Genomic DNA, 24,307 nt, shown 5'->3' with positions numbered 1-24,307 from the left:
ACAGGTTGTCCAGGTAGGGGGATCTCCACACAGAACTGTCTCTAGTGGTAGGGGCCAGTATTCTGCCAATTGTTCGAACCAACTGCTTTCCTCCTATATCTATTGTTGGTTACCTTTGTTAAGTGATTTGTGTGACATTTAACCAGAGTACAGTTGATGCACTTTAATGAAATCCAATAATAATTGTGGTACCACTTAGAACTGTATATATTTGCCATTGTAGATTTACTGAGCACAAAGTGAGTTATTGTGATTGTGTACATAACCTTGAACTTATTTATGTGCAGACTGTGTTTTAAGTAATACAGTGTGTGGACATTCCTTTGTCGGGGCTTGGGGACTACACTGTACTTAAGAATCAGCCTGCATCACCTCCTGAGAAGCTAGGACTTGATTGCTTGACTATGTTACCAATAAAATAGAATCTTGGCTGGGGTCCTCTGTGCCTCTCATCTACCATATAGAGAGCAGGAGTACAGGTACCCCCTGCTGTCTTTACAGTGGGTGTTTGATCATAGTTCATATACCAGACCCCTTTTGTAGGCTCTGAAGAAAGCACAAGCGAATAAGGAAAACATAGAATGGACTGAGGAAATAGAGGGAGGGTTTGAAGAACTGAAGAAACCAATTTGTACAGCTCCAGTTTAGGAATTCCCAATTATGACAAGGAGTTCTTTTTATTTTCACACACAAATGGGACCGTTATTACAGCAGTACTTACGCAGAGGACTACGTTAGGGTATAAATCTCTGGCATATTATAGTGGGATTCTGGATCCAGTTATGAGTGGGCACTTTCCTTGCGAACAGTCGCTGGCAGCAGCCACGTTCGCATTCAAGAAATCTACCAGTATTGTGATGGGGTGTTCTATGACATTGTTTGTTGAGCATGCTTTGTTTGCCATTTTGGTAAAAACCTAAGGGTACATTGACATCCCAGAGAGCTTCTGCATATAAGGTGGTTATATTGAATCCAGCAATCAAAATAGTCAAGTGTAAAATAGTGAACCCTGCCATGTTTTTAGCTGAGCCTGTGGTAGAGGGTGAGCATGTGCATGATTGAGCTAACTATGAGGAATTCTATGATGACAACCCATACGTAAAGGAAAATGCATTAGCAGGGTGGAGATTCTGTCTATTGATGGTTCTTGGAAAATCAATCAAATTAGTGGAAAAAAAGCATTCAGGTTCAGCTGTGGGAAGACACAGAGCCAATGGTGAATTTGAGGTGGTAGCAAGTGCAAGACTACCGTCTAACTTTTCAATGCAAGCAGCAGAATTGGTGGCGCGTATTGTCACGCTCAAAAATCAGGCAGGGCAGGAAGTAACAGTGTACAGTGACTCCGCCTATGTGACATCAACCGTGCATGCAGGGCTAGCACGTTAGAAAAGGAGGGGCTACCTCTGAGCGAATGGCACTCCAGTGCATCATGCAGCATTATTGCATAGGCTTATTAAGGCAGCACAACTCCCAGTAGCCATTGCAATAGTTAAATGTGCAGCACATACTAAGCAAACTGACTTTATCTCTTGCGGGAATGAAGCGACGGACAAAGAGGCCAAGAGGGTTGCTTATTCGCCAGATATTTCAAGTTTTGATACTCCAGATATAAAGGAAAAAGTATCACGATTATGACAGTAAATGAAGGGTCTAATAATTTATCAAGAACACAGTTGATGGATATTCAAGGCAGTGCACCACAGGAAGAGCAGGAATTGTGGAAATGAAGGGAGTGTTCATTGTCCCCCTCTGAAGCATTATGGCGACAGGACAGCATTGGAAAGCTGGTGATGCCAGTACTATTGTTAAAGTTAGCGGTTGAACAGCTGCACTACCCTGCGCATGTAACTAATGAAAGCCTTGCAGCAGCTATTGCTGAGGACTGGTTCGTACCGACCTGTTAGAACACGTTGCATTTTATGTAGTAAATTGCATCTTATGTGAAAAGTTTATCACAGGGCATACACTGCAAATGATCAGAAGAGTATTTCCTCGAATGAATGGTCTGTTTTAGCATTTACATATAGATTATATTGATATGCTGCAAGTATGTAGTGGATACAGGTATAGTGGTGGTGTGTCCCTTTTCTAGGTGGATCGAAGCAGGTCCTTGTACACACCCTGATGCCACTTGCGCAGTGAAGGTTTTAGTCCGAGAAGTCTTTCCCAGATGGGGAGTATGTGAGGTGCTGAGATCTGACAATGGGCCCCATTTTGTTAATGAAGTATTTGAACAGATAAGTCTATTACTAAGTATAACACACAGGTTTTCTTCTGTTTATCACCTGCAAGCTAACAGGATACATGAGAGACTGAAGGGTCTCCTTAAACAGAGAATTGCAAAATTAAAATTGACACTAAAGAAGGGAGGGCTGTACTGCCGGGCCCTTGTATTATATGCATTAAGGAATCAGCCTGGGTCGGACCACCATCTCACACCCCACGAGATAGTGACAGGAGCAGAAGTGATGCCCAGAAGACTGCAGAAATTTTAGGAAATGAGTTACGTGCATATTTAACATGCATGACCGCTAGTATCTCTTTCATTTCAGATCAAATCAAACACAAGGTGGGTCGGTCTCAGGACACAGATGAAGACGATTGAGCAACTATAATTCAAGAACTATTTCCTTTACCTCGTATTTATATTGGAGATTCAGTCCTAGAGCGTAACTTCAGCCAGAAGTGGCACGAGCCACGCTTTAGTGGTTCCTACATAGTAGAAAACATTACTCCCTCAGCAGTAAAAGTCCAAGAAAGACGTGCCTGGATCCACTTGAGTGATATAAGGCCATACGCTGGTGAGATCGATGCACCACCAACTATCGATTCGGAAGCAAGACAAGAAGAAGAAGTTCAGCATGTGCAGACCCGATCGATGGCGAGGAAGAAGGACACTAAGGTTGCTGACTAAATAAATGCAAGTGTGCATTTGGACTGTGGCTCACCTCAGACACTCTTTATAGATGTTGTAGTAGGAGTGAAAACCCAGTTCTTGAGTCACAGGAATCTTTGAATTGGACCTTAGAAAGTGTTGACATACTAAATATGCCAATCCTGGAGTTCGAATTTGAAGACTGGAATGTAAGCAGTTTCCAGAATCGTTCCTCACCGAGTTTCTGTTAAGATAAATCAATTGTTTTAACAGATGCTGTTACCCACAGGCTACTTCTTGCTGTTTTTGTTTACATACTTCAAGCTTATCCTGCTTTTGTTGGGCGCAGTACTAATATATGCACTTTTCTGCATGATCCTAAAAATGGCCTTGCAATCAGGAGGCTGCTTGCAGCGATAGTTGAACATATCCTACAGTTACCTGACCATTTAACAGAGTTGTCTTATTAAAAAGGTTTTTTCCTTCCTTAAAGCATGACACAGGTACAATGAGGAATGTCAAGAATGGTACAGTTTTGGGAATTTAGCAAATTCAATGATGTGTGGAGAATCCTAAATGGTGTGGATTGATGTATTGGTGCATAATATATGTGTGCTGAGCTGTTATTGTTGTTTTCCTGATATTGTAGATCCATAATGTTTACTTCATTGGCCCAAGCTAAATAGAAGTCCCTTTGATTCTTCCAACTCCAGTGAATCTCACAGAGTTGTCTATTACTGAAAGACCAAGACCATTTGTGATTCGTCCCACACCAAGAGCTCATGTAAGGTTGCTTATTGGCAAAGTGAATGTCCCAATGATCTACCCTGTAGGAAAAACCCTTACTGATATACTTCTTGAGTATTATGCTAGCACTCACTTTGCAAGCGGGAGACACAAGAGAAGCACAAGGGAAGATGATTATGAATTAAATAATTATCTAGAGAGCACACCGCACTTGTGTAATAACATGTGGTATCAGCAGATGAAAAAGTTGGAGAGAGAATGTCCAAGGAGAGTTGCTATGTTTGTGGTCTCATACCTTATGCCATGGGTAATTCCTAGATTTTCATAGCTATAGAAGTAGCAGTCCAGAAAGCTCACTGCCTGACGCACCTTGCACTCTGCCATACGAGAGGTCAGTTCCAGGGTCAAACGGCATCCTTTACTTTACTTTACTTTACTTTACTTTATGCTTGTTACACGCCAAAAGACTGCGGGCATCAGGGCGCGGTGGAGCGCAAAGAGAAACCACTTACAGTTTGTAATTTACAGTAATTTGCTGGGAGTAGGGTGACCGAGAAGATAGCTCCAGAAGATGATTATGTGCAAGATTTAAAGACAAGAGAAAGACCCCAAACCAGAGATCACTTAATAAGAAATGAGCAGCCTGGAGTAAATGGAGCAGGAATCAGATGGGAAGCAAACAAAAAGCTCAATTGTCATGGAAAGAATCATGAAGAAATACAAAGATGCAAGGAGAGAGGTCAGCTGCAAATCAAGGGAACAGTGCTTACTCCGAATGGATGGGCTGAAGGACTGATTGTGTATAAAGCGCCAGCACTAACCGGAGGACCTGAAGCAATTGTGTGGCATGCAGAGAATGAATGCAAGCATCATTGGCCGACATTGCAATGTTGCTAACATGGGCTGATGATAAAGGAGGAACATTGCAGATAGTACCTCTAGCGAATACATCCTTATGTTTCAGAAACAATGGTACAAGAAAGGTTGGGATGAATCAGTAGTGCAGCCACATTTTTGATGTACCAGGCATGAAGGATGGAACAGTAGTGATAATGGACCACTACTGTGCCTGTGGATCCAGAGCATATATGAAGTTGCCCAAAGACTGGGGAGGGTTGTGTTCCATAGTTCTCATTCAAGTTCCAGCATTGGTGATTCCATAGAGTGACTTGAATATTGGAGAGTTTCTGAAAGCTGATGACCACATCAGGAGGAGGAGATCAGTTGGATTTCTCAATCGAACAAAGAGGGAGAATTACTTTTCAGCTACGTACATAGAAGCCTTTGATTGTATTCCGTATGAATAGAGGTTGTTCAGTCAAACTGCTGCAGTATTCACAACTATCTTCATGCCAAGATCCAGACAATGGCTAATGCCAAATGGTTACAGATTACCAGATGGGAGTTCCTGCAGACTATCAACACTAACATAAAGGGATTCAATGCTATCAAGGAACAATTGAGAGTCATAAGACTAATAACCCTGCAGATATAGCTATGGATGGAGGTGTGTGTGCCAAAATTGGAGAATCATGTTGCACAATCATACCTTCTCACAATGACGAGAATGGAACCCTGACAGAGGCCATAACGATGCTGACGAACTTGCACATCAACATGGAAGATGAAACAGAAGATATTGCAGATGATGGCTGGTATGCATCAATCTTCTGATGGATCCCACAATGGATGTTGAATATTTTCAAGTTTCTTGGAGCACTATTGGTGATGATCATGTTCGGATTCTGTATGATCAGAATAATAATCACACAGTGCAAGAAGACGGCAAAGAAAGCGGTAGGAATGAAGATCATGATCGATGTTGAGTCTAGGTTTGGACCCAAAGAGTTGACGGACAAAGAAATCAGAAAATATATAAAGCGAGCATTCTAGCATCGGAGGGAACGTAGTTCCTGTATCCAAGAAACCACAAGAAGTATGTGGGAAGATGGATCTACTGCAATCCGAATGGGCAATGTAGTCACATGACCTGGAGTGTTGATGAACATGTAAAATCAGCATGATCTCTGAAAGGAGTAATGAAGATATGGACTCCAAAGAAGCCCTTTTTCAGACAAGGATGTCTGGATGTGAAGACTGATGGGAGAGTGGTTGATGAATCAACCAGAGGGGTGAGTACAGAGGACGAGCCAAATGTCTCTACCGGAAGTCCCGCCCCTATTTTGCCTATATGTTGGAAGCCGGAAATTGGGACATGCACAATGCCAATAATAGTACCTATCCCATGAAGAATCCTCGAAACCAGGTATCCATTAAGAAAGCCCTACATGATGTACCCGCGGAGAAATGGCAGTCTCTTAAAGGAGGTCCCTGAAGAAGTGTGAAGTGACAAAGGCAAAAGACTGTTGACGTCACATGAAGCAGAGGGGATGCACCACTAAGAAATACCAGCGAAGAGAGTATATACACATTATAGAATCTGATGACGAAGTAAAGAATTGAGTAGCCTTTCATGTGCAGAATAAAGATTGGACGTGCAAAGAGCACTGAAGAAAATGCAAATCGCTTTATAATTTTACAGATGCTGCAACGCAAGTACACTAAGTAATCATGAACGCTGGCTATACGTATTGAATAGACTTCCTGTGGTGCCGCCATTATATATATGTATATAGAATCTGGATGTTCCACGTCCTATTTTAGCAAACTAGGACCCCGTGAGCAAAAAGAACTGAAAGTGTGGCGCAGTAGAGAAAGACAGCTGAAGATGAAGGAAGATTCGAGAAGGTTGTCTGGCCCAGTGTCAAGGGTTGAGGTAGCCAAGAAACTGGTTATCTATTCCAGAAGATACAATGAACGTGAGAAGCGAGGTGAGCTCCTGTTGAGGTGCAATGGAAAAACACTATGAGTGCCTGGTTTTATTCATTTAATAGTATTAAATACGAAAAAGGAGCTAAAACACGGTCATGTGTCACATGGGGTAGATGAAAATAGACTGTAGGCAAGCTACATCGAGGTTGAAGATAAGAACGTGCTCACACTCCCTTCTATTCTCAGGTGCAGTGATACTTTGCAAGGCCGAGTTCAAAGCAATTTGAATGGCAGACAGCAGGAGTGATGATTGATGATTGGCTATTTAGGGTGGGAAGGCATGGTCAAGTCCACCCACCTGTGGTACCAGCTTGCATGCTTCTAGCGAGTGGAATATTCCAGAAGGATACATACGTGCCAACTAATTGTAGAGGGCCACATTGATTGAAAGCCAATTAAACATTTTGTATTTTATGACACTGAAGATTACTTGCACTAGGGGTGGCCATAAATTGTCCACCTGATTAGAACAACCCAATAGCAATCCTATTCCCCATAGAAAGTATACCTAGATGTTCCCCATAGACCAACCACAATCCAACTTAGCTTTTCTTATTTTGCCACATAGTATGACATCAATGATGACGAGATTTTGCTATAAATGTGTGTTTTTTCTTATAAAACGTTGAGAGACTTGAGCGAACGTCCATTGATTTCTGTTGTACTCCCTGTTTTATAAAATTGCAAATAAAACAGATAAATTTTGCCAAATTCCTGAGTCTGTCTTAATATTAATTTAAGAGTAAATTCTGCATCTCCATCCGTCCAACAAATTGTTACCTCGCTTAAAGGGCCTACAGGTTCACATGTGACTCAACATCTCTTCTTACACTCCATGTTTATGAAAGAGGAAGAGCACTAGAAGGAGTAGATCACTGCGCTGATCAAGGTTGAGTTAAGAGGATCCTGCTGCCCATGAGTAGGTTCTTTGGAGACAGTGCCCTTCTGTCTCGAAATGTAGTTAGTCTGAACTGTGTGTTAACATCACCATAATACTAGGAGGCAAGACTCCTCTGAATTTTCTTTAAAAAACTGATAACAGTATCCAGCTAAACTCTTTACTAATCCAGCACCTTTGTGACCTAGGTTCTTTCCACTTCTGTTCTAACTCCATGTTCATACCTTATTAGATTAAACGCTGAACTGCAATCATGCTGTCCTGGTCTAATCATGCCTGCGCTGAGTTGGCTGTTTTCAATTGCCCCCATTTAAAAGCTTCTGTCTATAAGTGCGCATATAGCGAGAACCTCAATCACATCCACTTGGGTGGGTATAGGACCGCACTAATGCCGCCCATCTTAGTACGAATACAGTAGACATGAAGCTATCTGTGTGTTGGCTAGTAGATTAGCATGTGTTCATGAATATGAATACTAATCAGGCCTAGCCCCATCGGTGTGATGTTCCATTCAAAAGAAGGTATACATCCCAATACTTTCTATGTGCAAAGGGCATTAATCAAGAACAATCATGGGATGCTACGATGGGTTTGCCGAGAGTAGTCATTAAGGACCAATGCAGATTTCATGATGTATGAAAAGAGTTGTGCTCAGCCAGAGGTGAAGAAACGGTAGAGACGTTTGGCCATCTCATTACTATGTTCATTCTGGAAGGGATAACTCCATGCCGGGTGGGAGAGGAGGGGTCTAGTGTTATTGTAAATCATCAAGCAACGCTGGCCTTGTGTAGACACTACAGGTCTAGGGTAGACATAATATGGGTGACTACCATGTGCTAGTGGACTTGTTAACATAACTTTCTACAGCTCAGTCAGCCGGAGGCTTTCGACCCCAGCAGACACGTCTGCCTGTCCTCATTGTGAGGCTCTTTTTTCGCAGACATACGCTTACTACATATGCGGTGCCGCCGTTGCTTCAATCCCACTGCAACAATAATTTGGCTACAAGAAGCAATGCCGCTTCAGTAGGCAACATCTTGCATGTTTTGCGACTTCTAGTGAAACCTCTGAATATTTTGTCAACAGTGAAGATTATTCACACTGCCATTTGACCCACATAAGATTGATGTCAGCCGACTAGATATGACCCATGTCATGGATTCACACCGTGCTACGGTCGAGGACTCATTGAGATAGTCCTATTACTCTGCCACCACTCACCGTGGTATTTCCACATCACGAACCTGCAGGTAGCTCTCCCACGCACCTTACCCCGTCCTGATGAAGGCCGACCAAAAACAGCTGCCAATAAAGCGTTATTAGGCCCGAAACACTGCTGTGGAGAACATATGACTCTGAGTCCCAGTGCTCTTTCCACACTGGTTTCAATTGTGATTGCACTTAAGCACCTTGTACTGTCTTTGTGATATTGTATTTCCCACGTGACCCTTGTGAGTCGTTTCAGGGTATGTACCTGCCATTTAACCAGATGACATATGAATCTGGATATGTATTAATGGTTTCTTTTGTTGTTCATTCTGTATAAACACAGAGCACCCTGCTATGATGTATAGTAAATTGTGAATATAATTTAAAATCATTGAGTATTTCGTTTCATGTCTGAGTTGAGTGTGCTTGTTGAGGTATCTCCGGCCCTGTTCACTTCGTCTTATTGAATTGTCAACATAACATACAGGTCAGAGATGTGCTGGAGAAGAGGGAAACAAAAACATTATTTGCATCATCAATCACATTTTATAAAAAGCAATTTAAATCCCATTCCTCATTCATCCCCTTGGGTGCAAGTGCATCCGACCAGTCGATCCAATAAGCCTCACATTGTGATCTTCTTCTTTTCACATCTCCTTTGTAGCCTTTTGTGTTGATGATCTCAAGGACACAAAACTTAATTTGGGCAATGGTGTGTCCTTTTTTCATGAAAGTTTCTGGCTACTGCCGAGGTCATGTTGTGGTTCCTTATGCAGGATTTATGCTTATTCTTGCATATTCTAATCTTCTGTGTTTTTTTGCCAATGTAATAAATGCCACACAGGCACTTAATGCCATGCATGGCATTCACGGTGAAGCAGGAAGCAAAATGGTTGAGTTTGATCTTGTTGCCTGTCTTCGTGTGAAAAGCAAATGGTCCTTTTATCACCTTATTTCAATTTCTGCAACTAAGACATGGATACATTCTTGGTTTCTTCTCCTTCTTCAATTGGTGAGATTTGCTTCTGGTATTCACAAGTAGGTCCCTTAAGTTTTTGCTCCTCTGGTAGGCAAACACCAGAGTGTTGGGAAAAAGATCTTTGGTCTGATCACCGTTAGTTAGAATATTCCAATGTTTAGAGACCATCTCTTTACATTATGACTTTGGGTAAAATACTTGGATATGAACACCAGTGGTGGAGATTCGCGCTTGGGCTTGTTTTGAAGCAGTTTTTCGCATGTGTTGGTTGTTGCTCTTTTTGCTGCTGTTGTTAGATCTTATTTGGGATATCGCCTTTCCCTCAGTTTGTCGCATAACTTTAAGACTTCTGTTTCACATTCTGCAGAGTCATTTGACTGTACGGTAGATTTCTGAGAGTATTCTGGGGATGAAACTGAGACTATGGAGTACATGGTTCCTGTCTGTTACCTTTGTATACACAGTGATAGATATTTAGCATTTGTGCACTCTTATTTGTACATCAAGAGAATCTAGATCTGGTGTGCCTATGTCTGCTGTTAATTGGATCCTTTGGTCTATTGCATTGATTGTATTGTATTGTATTGTTTATTTATTTGTAGAGTGTGCTAGCCCCTCAGGCATCTGGGCGCTTTACAAGTTACAAATTACAAAGGTTACAGGTGATAGGTACATCAGATAACAAACATATGCAAGCTATATACAGTAGAATGATTAATGGTATATTAAGCCGAATCATGTGGTAATATTTTAGATCACATGAGTGTAATCAATGCTTAACATTGGTCTTAGAAGAATGGAAGGAAGGCAATGCTCTGAAGGTGTCGGAGAGGGAGTTTTAGAGTTGTGCCACCATGACTGGAAAGCTAGAGCCTCCCGTCTTTTTGAGTTTGAAGTTAGGGATTCTCAAGCTATCTGATTATGCCATTCTAATAGGTCGTTCTGAAGTATGTTTGGTGAATCTGTCCGTAAGGTATTTGGAATTCTTGTTAGTTAGAATATTGTATGTAAAGTTAAGTGCACTGAGCTTAATTCTGTCATTCATGGCAAGCCAGTTCATAGAGCGTCTTACGTGTGAGATATGCTGCGATCTTTGAATACCTAAGGCAGATCTGAAGGCATTATTTTGGAGAGTTTGGAGTTTATTAGTGTTGTGTTTGTTTATGCCCAAGTATAGTGCATTACAGCAATCCAGCTTGGATAAAATTAATGCTCGTGCAATCGTAGTACAGTTATCCAAAAATAGGAAAGGTTTACATGCACAGATCAATTTACAAGTGTAGCTAGTTGCAGATGCGGTGAAATTTACTTGTTTATTGAGGTTGAGTGACAAGTCCAAATAAAAACCTAATGTTTTTACTTCATTAGCGACCTTGCTTTTGATTCCATCAATAGTGACGGAGCTATATTGAGATGAGAGTTTGTTTAGTCTATTGGAAGACCCAATGATTCAAAGCTCGTTTTTTTTTGTCATTGAGGCATAAGCCATGAGTGCCCATCTATGTTTGTATAATTAAATACATTTTGTTGATCAGTTCCACATCTTTGTCATAGGGCCTCATTATAACCCAGGCAGGACGGGGTTAACGGCGCTGGTAAAGGTGCCGGCGCCATCCACCCCATCCCGCCTGATTATGCGGTCCCCTTGCAGGACCCAGTCTGCACGTCTGGTTTTACCAGACGTGCAGACTGGGTCCCGTGAGGGGAGGAGGGAGCAAACAATGGGCCGCTCGTAATCGGCCCGTTGTTTGCTCCCTCGCCCATTCTCATTCAGCCCTATGGGAGCTGAAATGGGAATGGGGAAGGTCCGGGCCCGGATTCCTAGAAGGAGGAATTACCGGGCCCTCCGAACTCGGAATGGCCCGGTAATTCCTCATTCTGGGAACCCAGACGCGACTTCGGCGGCAGTCATGCCACCAATAGCTGCATGGCTACCGCTGAGGTCGTAATGAGGCCCATAGTCTCCTTGAATGGGGATGAAGATCTGGGTGTCATCAGAGTAATTAGAATAAGAGATACCCAGATTGTCAAGTATATCGAAGAGAGGCTTTGTAAATATATTATACAAAGTAGCTGAGATGCATGAACCCTGTGGCACACCACATCGGATGGGTACTGGGTGTACAGCTGAAGAGGGTGAGAAAGCACTTATAGATCGGTTATCTAAGAAAGAGTTTATCCAGGTGGTAGCTTCCTTGGAAAAGTGGGCGGCTGATTTTAGGTGGTTGCGCAGGACTTTGTGGTCAACAAGGTCGAATGCGGCGGATAGGTCCAAAAGGAGGAGAATGGAGGCTTCTCCTTTGTCTTTTCAATCATCCAGTTGGTCCTTCAAGTCAAGCAGGGCAGTCTCGGTCCAGTGCCTTGGCCTAAAGCCTGATTGTCAGGTGCCTAGTAAGTTGTTGATCTCCAGGTAGGATTGGATCTGGAGATAAGCAGCTCAGTCCAGGATTTTGAGGAGAAATGGTACAGTCATGATTGGCATATAATTAGTAGGGATGCTGGGGTCCAGGTTAGGCTTTTTTAATAAGGGAAGTACCCAGGCATCTTTCAGGCTGGTAGGAACTGAGCAGGATTTGAAGGAGGAGTTGATGACGGTGGTAATGAGCGGAGCTATGTCTTTTGCAGCTTCTTTAATGAATGGTGCAGGGCAAGTATCTTCAAGGCATCAGGAAGGTTTGAGAGATGTGATGATGTTTGCAGCCTCTGTTGTAGAGATGACTCTAAATTAGAACTGGTTACATGGTTTGGTTTGATTGTTGGCAATTTCTTTCAGGATGGCTTCTTGTGTAGCTAAGGCAATCCTGTGTAGAGTCGTTTTTTTGGCTATCATTTTGTCTTGGAGCATAGAAATTTTGTTGCAGAGGGCATCTTGGATGTCGGTACACCAAGTTTTGTTTTTAATGCATGAGTCATTAGGAGCAACCAGGGATTCTAATTCTCTTAGTATGGAGAAGATTTCCCTAGTATTTGAGTTGTCTTTTTTGATTCTTTCATTGAATGTCTCTTTTTTTTTTTGGATAATTTCTTTTTTGTATCTATCTGTGAGGGATGTAAGTAGTTTTTTATTCTGTTCAGTCTAGTTGTTTTTCCAGCTAGTTTCAGCCTGTCTTTTCTCTAAGCGAAGGGCTTTCAAGCTCGGGGTGAACCATGAGTTCAGGTGAGGTTGAGGTTTTTCTTTGCTAAGCTTCAATGGTGCAATGACGTTAATAGCTGAGTTGATAGTATTGTTGTATAGATCAACCAGGTCTGTTGGGTCTGCAGGTAGGTGGATAGGATTAGTTATAGGGTGGAGCAAGGGTAAGAGGTTGGTAACTGTTATGTTCTTTTTACATCTTGTTAGGGCCTGTGGGGCCATGGACTTTGCTAAGCTAGTTTGTAAGCTATCTTGGATAGTGAATGAGATCAGGTAGTGATCTGTTCATACACAAGGTCCAATGGTGGATATGCAAGATGTACAGTTGATATCTGCGATCCAATCTAGTGTACGACCTTTAATGTGAGTAGGTCCATTATTCCTGATAGTAAGGCCTTTTTCAGCAATAGTGTTAGCTAAAATGGTGGCGTTAGAGTCATTAGGATCGTTTAGGCTTAAATTGAAATCACCCATTAGGATAATGTGGGAACCAGGTTTGGTGTTCGTATTTAATAGGGACATTATGTCTTCTTCAAATGTTCCTAGTAGGCCAGGTGGTCTAAAGAGCAGATGCATGGCGATGGTTCATGGGGGAGATAGGGCCAACTTAACTGAGAGTAACTCGGCTTAGGGGAGTGACTTAGATTATGTCTCTCTTATGCTTAGATTAGGTTTGCATATAAATGCTAAAATACCTCCTTTAGTAGTTTCTCTGTCTCATCTGATAATGGTGAAGTTTGTGGGGACAGCTAAGGAGAGGGCAGTTCCGGCTGCTTTGTGGAGCCAGGTCTCAGTGACCGCTAGGACGTCTAGCTGGTTAGATGTGATGATGTCAGCGATTTAAGTGGCGTGGGCCACAAGGGATCTGGCTTTGATAAGGGATCCCTTGATTAAGTGATTTTCCTTAATTGTGATCTTATTCGTAGGGACTGTAGTAATGGGGCAAAGTGAGCTGAGCTCCCTATTTAGTGTGTGTTTGAGGTTGAGGATGTTGAGGGTGCGTAGCCTAGGTGTAGACTGGGTGTTCCCTGTTATGAGGGTTAAAGAAGGTGAGGTGAGTCTAGATCCTAGACTGTGGTTTCTCCATTTAGTAGAGCAAGGCTGGTTAGGCTTAGGTTTGCTGGCGAATCATAGGATCCATTGTGTAGGTGTCAGTTCAGGCGTATGTAGCAAGTCGCCATTAGTGGGGCAGGATTCCTGTTGTGTCCGAGCGAGAGGCGGCAGGAAGTAAGTTGGCTTGATGAGGTTGGATGGGGGTAATGTATTTCTTAATGAAGAAGAGTTAGGGGCAGTGAGCGCCAAGGTAGGGTTGGCTTTCAGTGCTAAAGATGGCATGGTGCAAATTAGTGCCTTAGAGGTTGGGAGAGGGAGGAAGGTTAGGATAGCAGTGAGCACTGTATAGATGGCAATCTCGGACAGGGCAAGGATCATGGCTGGGTTGCACAGGATACAAGCTATCAGAGGTACAAGAGTAGTCAAAGTTAATAATTCTCAGTGTCAATGAGTGGTCAATTGAGTACTGGCAATTAACAGGTGCAGAAAGAATACACCGGATACAACTTTCAGAAGTACACAAATAAACAAGAGAGTACTTGCTATTGAAGAGTATCTACAGTTGAATAGGCAAAGTGGAAGAGGTCAGGATGTAGGTATTTATCTCCTATTATGCATAAACTACTGTTAAGATCCTAATCGATCTCAAACTGGGGCGGCTGCAGTGGTCTGCTGAGGGCAAGTTAAAGGATAGTTCCGGGACTTTTTTTTTATTGTCCCTACGGTTCGGCCATGTGTTTTTAAGCATAAATCGGTAGATCGTAGAAAACTTTCCTATGGACCTTACCCGACTTTTCGTCCATTAACGCACTCGAAATCAGCCGCCATTTTGTGATAATCCTATCATTTCCCCCCATCGACCTGGCTCACCTGCGTTTGCGGCACTAAATCATATCCCCCGCCCCTGAAACAGACTTTATCAAAACATTCATATTCCCCGCCTCTATCCGTGACGTGACTGTGCTGCGTAGGCAAACGCGCCCAGGCGTCTTCTACGCGACTCCACACAGAACCCGGAAACCAACACAGATCAGCTCACAACACAGCGCGCCACAATTCGGAATATGAAACTGTACTTTTAAATCAAACCGCAAGATTGTAATTTTGGTAAAGTACATTTATTTGACATCAAATGTTTAGAGAATATCAGCGATTTGCATTTTTATTTGCTCACGTTCCAAAAAGTTCGTTTTGAGGCACGCGATGTTCCTTTGCTGTACACAGGGTCTTAGATCATCTCACAATATAGCCCCTGAGCCTGACATCAGCAGACGCATACCGCCCATTTCCCAACGCCAAAGCACGTTTCGTGTCAACAATCGCTGCGCCCCAGCTAATGAAGTGTCGCCATGGAAATGGCAGGACGCCTCTTTCCTCAATAAGTATAAACACACCGTTTCACAACACACAGCAGCAGATTTTCGATTCCATTCCTCTCTCTGTGTTACTTTGAGTATTCTGTGACTCGTTTCTGTGCTCTGGTCAGCTACCTTCGCCGCTTCTAGGCCTTGTGAACACCTGTACCATCTCTGTAAATTATTTTACTTTCTTTACCACACAATGGCTACAATAATGCCGTATATGTACGAGCCCGAGTACACCGAGGAGGAACTACTGGAAAGGCAAGCACGCGAAAATGATGGAGATTCGGACGGCAGTTGGGAGGACCAGTCAACGGATGAAGAGCCTGGACCATGTCGCATGGACGGCGTCTCCACCTGGTGCACGTGCAATCGGTGCGAGCTAATGCCAACTGAGGAGGAGAACTGCTGCTGCCGTGAAAATTCCGGGTGCTTGGCCTACATTTCGGAAGGCGAGCCAAGTCCGCAATGCATCACCGAGCTGCCAGAGTTCAGGGAAGCCTGCCTCTCACGGACCGTGTTGAGGATGATGATGGTGCTTATGCACGAACTTCGCGGCACTGTTCGTCCGCGTAACCCGAGTAACGAGTAAGTATACTCTGGTTGTGATGTCAGTGATGCCACTACTATTTCATGGTCGTCTCCCACATATAAAATTACATCTACATATCATTCGAACGCATGTAAATTGGTTCCATATTGTGAATTTTCTAGATAGAATTTTTTTCAAAGCAGAATGACATTTTTTACCTGAATCGACATTGATAAGAAAGTTTTGTCATTTTAATACAGTTTGCATCTTTCTTTTTCACAGGTGGTACAGGCTGGTGTCCTATCGTTGCTTCACTTGGTGGCTTCACGGGAGGCTCGGACACCGCGTTCGGAGAGTAATACCTGCCTGTGCGGTACTTGCCATTAGACAACATTTCCCCAGCGACAGTGGACAATACCGCGGATTTTCCCTGGATGTGCTGCAACCGGAACTTTACAATGTGTAATGTTTATTATTTATGTTCAATTGAAATTAAGATCTAAAATAAAACCCAACATATATTTTAACAATGGTTGTTTTGATTTTTTAAATGAATCTAGTGTGTCTCCATTGAATAGTCTTCCTGTGCCTTGTCTTGTCACACCACATGTCTCCGGCCAGCATCCTCCCTCACGCTGGCCGCCCACCTTCAATCCACATAACCGTTGAACCCATATGCAGCAGACATACATATGTTATTTTGCGGGTTGGGATCAAGCCTCCCGGCCTTGCCTCCTCCCCCAAAAATACTTACCACACCACTTTGTTCAAGCGTTGGCAATAAAAGGCCGTTGGATTTTATTGATACAAAACATGGTTATAGGTAAATAATCAATATGGTTGATCATAATAAATCATCCTTTTGGGCACCGGGTACAGAGATGACCCCCTCTGGCCCGTGCCGCCTTGCCACCACAGGCCAGCCTGCTGCTGACTAACTGCCTAGGCATCCAGGGTCTCCAGGGTGAACTGCACCCATATATTCTCCTGGGAGGGTGAGGTATTTATAAACTCACCCCCCTGCCTTCCATGTACTAGATCCTGCAGCCTGCCTCTTACATGCAGTTAGATGGCCTCTCCTTGGTGAGGCCCTGCGGCAAACGAGTCTTGTCTGCATGACCACCGCCCCAATCCACCCCCCGCCCTATCAAAGGCAGTTCGCACCGGGGTACTTGCGCTGGCAAGTGGAGCTGTCAGGGAGCAATAAAGGCCAAGAGGTGCCAAAGACCATGTACACTTCAAAGTGGTCTATATAGCATGGGTTGTTGTTCCCATGTCTACCTCCAGACCCGTGTCTCCTGCCAAGCATCCCCCCTCACGCTGGACGCCCCCCTGCAATCCACATAAGTGTGTCTCCATTCACGAGTCTTCCTGTGTCTTGTCTGCACGACCACCGCCCCAATCCACCCCCCGCCCTATCAAAGGCAGTTCGCACCGGGGTACTTGCGCTGGCAAGTGGAGCTGAAAGGGAGCGATAAAGGCCAAGAGGTGCCAAAGACCATGTACACTTCAAAGTGGTCTATAGAGCACGGGTTGTTGTTCCCATGTCTACCTCCAGACCCCGTGTCTCCTGCCAAGCATCCCCCCTCACGCTGGACGCCCCCCTGCAATCCACATAAGTGTGTCTCCATTCACGAGTCTTCCTGTGTCTTGTCTGCACGACCACCGCCCCAATCCACCCCCCGCCCTATCAAAGGCAGTTCGCACCGGGGTACTTGCGCTGGCAAGTGGAGCTGTCAGGGAGCGATAAAGGCCAAGAGGTGCCAAAGACCATGTACACTTCAAAGTGGTCTATAGAGCATGGGTTGTTGTTCCCATGTCTACCTCCAGACCCGGTGTCTCCTGCCAAGCATCCCCCCTCACGCTGGACGCCCCCCTGCAAACCGCATAATGCCACGACATATACACGTAATTCATTCACAAACACACCCCTGTTTCGAATTCTTTATAACCCACTTCATATTTCTAATGAGAACCTCTTTGCGCTTTGCTAGTCAACCCGTGAAGGTGCTGGTTATCTGCTCTTCGTCTCTGTGAACTTCCGTGACCACTTCGAGCAAACTCGTCAGTTTGCAACCTGTGAACTGCTCCCTGTTCTACGACAAGAAACTACTCTGATCCCTGCATCTAACTGTTTGTTCGTCAAGGTAAGGCCATGTACCATAATCATTTTGCGTCCAGTTTTTTAATTTATATCTATTTGCTAGTAGTCATCAAATTGCATCCATGTTTTCTTTTCGTTCAAGACAGTACATGCAAGGAACTAGTCACATGTTCTGAGTTTAGTCAAATTATTTTTCTATTTTTTTAAAGTTATTCAAATACTTATCCGCATGTGAATAACGTGTATAGTTCCAAGAACCAAAACGAACCTTGCATTGAACCTTTTATGTGTCATTTAATTTTTTAACACATTGGTATTCATAGAGAATTGTTGATCTTTACTTTTCAGAACTTTCCACAATGCCTGCCTCTTCCATTGGCGGTTGCCCTTCGAAGACCCATAATAAATCTGAAGGTACTATAATGCATGTTTTCCCTAAGACAATAGATCAGATAAGAGAATGGGTCCGATATTGCTGATATCCACCGTCTGAGCTTGAAAGTAGAGTCCTAGAAGTCTTTGCGGACAAGAGGGGTGATCGATACCGCATCTGCAGCAGGCACTTTAGCTCAGACATGTACTCCACATCATTGCTAATAAAGAAGAAAACACCGCGAGCGACGCGAAAATTGCTCTCAACCGCTATTCCCACTCTATTCGTCCACATCCCTCCACTGGTGAGTCAAGTTTACGGATTTAGCTCTCGGCCTTGCGGTAGTGTGTAGCATTAGCTAACAATAATTTCCCCATTTATGTATCCACTCAATATGAAGGCGGAAGATTCTCCATCCGTGTCGTTATTGCAGTCATTAGCCACTTCAAGCGCCTATCGGGTAATCTTACTTAGCTATTCTGCCACTGACTTGTTTTAGGCATGTAAATCAATAGTTTTAATTTATCGTGTAATTATTTTACCTAATGGTACACCCTAGTACTCGTCCTCTAGTCTTTGTTTTCAGTTATAATTATTGTTATCCAAAATAATGCAAGTACTGTCTTTCAGGGAGATGCTGAGGAGTCCAACGCATTGACGACAACCGTTGATGTCACTCAGATGCTCGAGGTACGTTTCCGGACAGTTCCATCGATGGAGATCATCAGATCTTGCATTCTTGTAGCGTGATTGTTACACACAATGTTTCTTTCGTTTTTAGCCATTGATATGTCCTTCTGTCGTCGCCCTCCTATGTGTCTTCTTTTTTCAATATTGTGTTCATTACCAATGAAAGTCCTATGTTTCAGGGAGTCGATGGAGTATTAGTCCAAGACGAAGGTGGGCATGCAGTTACGGGTCGGCGCAACAGCTTGCAGAAGTGTGCACCGCAGTTACAGCGTCCCTTGATGTTCTTATGCATTTCGAGGTATGGATACTGACAGTTCGATCAAGCGAGATCATATGACGTGATTACATCCGCTATACTTCCTTCTTTATTAACGCAAGTACTATGTTTCAGGGAGCAAATCGAATCATATTTAGATATCCATTATTTATTTTAGACAACTGATCATTTGTGCAGGTCTATTTAGATGAGCCGTTGACGCCTGCACAAAGTTTATGTTCTTTTTAACAAAATAGAAAACCATACTAATGCAATTACTGTGTTTCAGGGAGTTGCTGAAGCGTCATTTTCAATAATATCATCAATGGAAGTCTATGCGGAGCCCGAGGTATGGATCTTGACAGTTCCATCTAACTAGATCAACAATGCGTGAATAATTGTCGTTTTAATGTTCTACACAATGCGTTCATTCGTGTTTTGCTATTGAGATGTACGTGGGTATTGGTCCCCAAGTACATTTTGTGTTTTCAATATTATTATACATACTAATGAAAGTTCGATGTTTCAGGGAGTCGATGGAGCGTCAGTGCGTGATGGATGTGCTTATGAAAATATAGTCGTTGCAGCGCAAGAGGAAGTGGAGACATGCACACACGAGTCGGAGCAACAGCGTCCAGATGTTGAAGTTCGAGGCAAGAAAGTTTCAAAGAAAAGAAAGCAAAAGAAGGTTAGTGTCCTGGTCACTATATTGTGTTGTTTTTCACTGTTAATAGTTCAATACTGTAAGTTGTGTTTAAACTGAACATCCCTTTTCCAATCTGTCCTCTAGTTGCGAGTGGGTGTACGAACTAGATCTACACAGACAGTGAAGCGAACGAGAGATGTTGCTTGTCAAACCTTTTGCCAGGGACTTGAGACTGGAGATGCATCGTGCCAATGGGAAAAATATGAAGTGATTGACAACGGAGCTATACCACCACCAGCCATTGATAGTGAATGTCCTCCTAGTAGTTCGGATGCAGTCGGAGATCAATTCGCAGAATCCACACCCGCAAAAACTAAGACCGCGAGAAAGTTGAAGAAATTGTTTTATTCTCCCATCGCCGGAGAAGGAACAGATGTTGCAATGGAAGAGAATGAAATGGACGACAATGAAACACCATCAATATCACTGAACATAGCGGAAGACGATATCAGAGATTGTACCTTTAATGTGAGTGACATGTCCTCAATGTTACAGGCCGAACCAGCTGGGATGCAGAGTGACAGTATAAGGAAAGAGGCCAAATTCATTGTATTCGATAGTTGTTTGATTGATATTATTATTAAGATGAAATGTGGGCATTCGGTTGGTGGGGAAGTATGTGGGGAGCCATTGATTAATGTGACTCGTGCAATTCGAGGCACTAACCTTAAAATACATGCCACCTGTACACAATATCATCCGTTCTCATGGTCTGCACAACCCATGCTGGGGCAACTGCCAGCAGGCAATCTACTTTGTGCAGCGGCCGCACTTTTTAGTGGTTCAAGTTTTAAAAAGTTAGAGTATTTCTTTCAGTTTGTGGGAATCCATTTCATTGCGAAAACTCAGTTCTACAAATACCAAACCGATTATCTATTTCCAGCCATTAGCGAAGCTTGGAGAATGGAAAAAATGTCTATTGAAAGTACATTCGCGGGCAAACGGTTCAGGCTAGCCGGTGATGGACAGTGCGACAGCCCAGGATTTTCAGCCAAGTACTGCACCTACCACTTTCAGGACATGGAAAGTAAGAAAATTGTGAGTTCGGTGGTCGTGCAGGTGTCACAAAGTACATCCTCAGTGGCCATGGAGAAAGTTGGCTTTGTAGCATCATTGCAAGAACTACAATCGCGGGGAATGGTGATCGACCTGATAGCCACGGACAGACACGTTTCGATTGCCAAGACAATGAGAGAAGAGTACAAAAATATAAATCACCAATTTGACGTATGGCATCTTGCAAAAACAATCAATAAAAAAATGTCGGCTGCAGGTAAAAAAAAAGATATGCAAGGTATTTCACAGTGGTCCAAGTCAATCAGCAACCATCTTTGGTGGAGCTCAAAAACATGTGAAGGGTCGTTGGAAATTCTACTGGAAAAATGGCGGTCAGTAATGCTACACTGTAGCAACGTTCACCGCTGGACCACAAACCAACATTTCCACAATTGTGAACATGGCCATTTGTCCACAGAGGAGGCATGGAAGAAGAAGTGGTTGATTCCTTCATCACCCACTCACAAAGCCATTGAAAAGATTGTATTTGATAAAACTATAACAAGAGATTTGAGGGGACTCACGGAATTCTGCCACACAGGAGATTTGGAGGTGTTCCACAATATGTGCCTAAAGTACAGGCCAAAACGATTGCATTTTGGCATGGAGGGCATGATAAATCGGACTCTTCTAGCGGTCTTGGCACATAACCATAATGTTGGCCGTCAACAAAGTAGGACGACCGGAACTTTAGGGACGCTTCGCTACAATAAGGCCTTCACTAAAAGAAGTAAACAATGGGTGATCAAACCAGTGTTTGAGGATATGCAATATGAGTTTATTGAGAGACTTATTGTTGATGTCCTAGATAGGCACATACATGGAGTTGTGAACGAACCTGTGCAGGGGACAACTGCATTGCCACCCAACATTGCCTCTGTTCCATGTCCACCTAAAGCAGAGCTCATTGAGAAATACACATCACGGTTTAAATGATTGTAATTTGATTGTCTGTTCTCTCGAGTCTCCTAATGTTGCAGGCCCATTGAATATGTGTATCTATGTAATGTGTAAATAAAAGTGATTGCTCAGTGTACATGCAATGTGTCTCTCCACCCTTGCCCATCCCTTCACCGTGCAGTAGTGCGAACCACCCGGGTGTCACCTGTGACTTTGCTCTCGAGTCTCCTCATGTCGCAGGCACATTGAATATGTGTAGCTATGTATTGTGTAAATAAAAGTGATTGCTCAGTGTACATGCAATGTGTCTATCCAACCTTGTTCATTTGCGCATTAAATTAAACCAAACAGTAATAAAATTTCAAGTAGTAAAATTTCAAGTCCTGTGAGATGGCCTTACACTGAATGTAGCTAACTAGGAATGTGTGCTCGTTCAAAGTGAAGGTCAGCTGCTTTGATTTTTTGCTCGGGTGCCGGAATGGCCCACAACTCAGTATAAGGTTCTATTGTTATTTGACCTTGACAGGCCGGGACCATCCCGAAAGACTTCTTTTTGGGGGTGTGGTGCAATAACGTAAGAAACGATAATGAATAAAATTTCAGAAACGATAGCCATTTAATGTTCGTTCATTAGAAGAAATAACGTCGGCATAGAAGGAGTGGTATTTCGGGGCTGCCCTACGCACAGACACAATGGAAAATGCAAATATAATGTAAGTAACTCTTTAGATGAGTTTATACCGCAATTTAATTACTATACAGTAGCTTTAAAGACGGGTTAAGTTGTACTTGTTCGTTCTATGTGGCATATTGTTTTGTACCGCGCACTATCTTGAGGAGAACCATCTCCTTTTACGGAAGCACCTCAAAACCTTCCTCTTTGCTTCTGCTTTCTCTCTCCCTCTCCCCTGCTACAACTGGTCCACTGTCTGCGACCACGGTCCTGGGCCCTTCCACTCTCCACCTGCACTGCCTCCCTGTCAACCCCTGCACTGGGGGACTGTCTCAGTATCCTACAGCCCCCCCTTCCCAGCACTTGTTCTGCACTTACCTTGCACTCGCCACCAGCTGGCCCTATGTATTTATTATTTTATGCTACTTACCTTGTACTCCACTTCCCCCCTCCCCTTCCCCTTGCACTTTTACCTTCCCCCTACCCCTGCACTTGCGCGATCTGAATGACACCTGGCCTAGTAGGATCGTTGTCTGTCTTCTCCTTGTTCCCCCCCCCCTCCCTGCCTCGCCACGCCTTGAAACACTTGTGTATAGGCGCGTTGCAAATGCCATATTATATCATATCAGTGACGAAGTGGTCCACTGGCGCTCAGGCGGCTCTGAAAAAGGCGGAGGAGAGGGGGTGGATTACTGGAAATGACGTATAATACCCAGTTGCACTGTCCTAGCTATGAAATAATTTCCCGACCTAATATATAAAATGAATAATTTTAATAAAGATCTGATGGTGAGACTAATTTCATTTTTTATGTTTTTAAAACAGGTACATCCTTCATTATTGTCTGTGTCACGAGTACCAGACACCGGCGGATGGCTTTTACAACCGCCAGTTGCTTCTCCGCGTGAACAACGTTACCACCCTGACCATTTTATGGGACGATCGCCAAGTACAAGTATGCCCTTACGCGGTACTAATGGCTAGATGCAACATACATACCGTTGTGGTGGCCTAGTGCCTCGTTGTTGGAACAGCCATGCGATTATCAGTGCGACCGAAGAGCTTATTTTATCGTAAACCAACACCCTGTGTACTGCACACGAACATCGCTTGCCTCAAGACGAACTATTTTGGATCGAGAGCAAATAAAAATGCAAATCGCTGAATATTCTCTAAACATTTGATGTCAAATAAATGTACTTTACCAAATTTACAATCTTGCGGTTTGATTTAAAAGTACAGTTTCATATTCCGAATTGTGGCGCGCTGTGTTGTGAGCTGATCTGTGTTGGTTTCCGGGTTCTGTGTGGAGTCGCGTAGAAGACGCCTGGGCGCGTTTGCCTACGCAGCACAGTCACGTCACGGATAGAGGCGGGGAATATGAATGTTTTGATAAAGTCTGTTTCAGGGGCGGGGGATATGATTTAGTGCCGCAAACGCAGGTGAGCCAGGTCGATGGGGGGAAATGATAGGATTATCACAAAATGGCGGCTGATTTCGAGTGCGTTAATGGACGAAAAGTCGGGTAAGGTCCATAGGAAAGTTTTCTACGATCTACCGATTTATGCTTAAAAACACATGGCCGAACCGTAGGGACAATAAAAAAAAAGTCCCGGAACTATCCTTTAACTAACAAAATTGAAACATTACTGAGGCACAGCTAAGCGTAACATTGCCAATTCGTCTTAATAAATGATGGATGGTTTGTTGTGGCAAAAAGCAAATGTACATTTCGTGTCACAACGTGATTTCAAGTCACAGCGTTAACCGCAGGCAGCTATAAGATGCTATCAGGCAGTAATCAGCGGTAGAATATTAGTAGCACCAAATAGCGACCAGCATTGTCACAGCCGTACTAGGCTCGTTCTGAATGACTACAGGCGGATATATTGGAAATTAACACTTGTGAGTATACAATCAATACAATTAC

At 43.4% G+C, this 24,307-nt stretch overlaps 1 protein-coding gene across 2 annotated transcripts in view; it reads right to left on the bottom strand.

The window, feature by feature from the left end:
- The window catches only part of FLT3 (fms related receptor tyrosine kinase 3), an 842,728-nt gene that overhangs the window by 306,267 nt on the left and 512,154 nt on the right, over positions 1–24,307 (bottom strand). The window lies entirely within an intron of this gene.

This window comes from Ambystoma mexicanum, chromosome 7q (assembly GCF_040938575.1).
Source record: "Ambystoma mexicanum isolate Mex_15411 chromosome 7q, UKY_AmexF1_1, whole genome shotgun sequence".
Lineage (NCBI taxonomy): Eukaryota > Metazoa > Chordata > Amphibia > Caudata > Ambystomatidae > Ambystoma > Ambystoma mexicanum.
The sequence above is the reverse complement of the archived record's forward strand: the minus strand, read 5'-3'. Positions and strand labels throughout refer to the sequence as shown.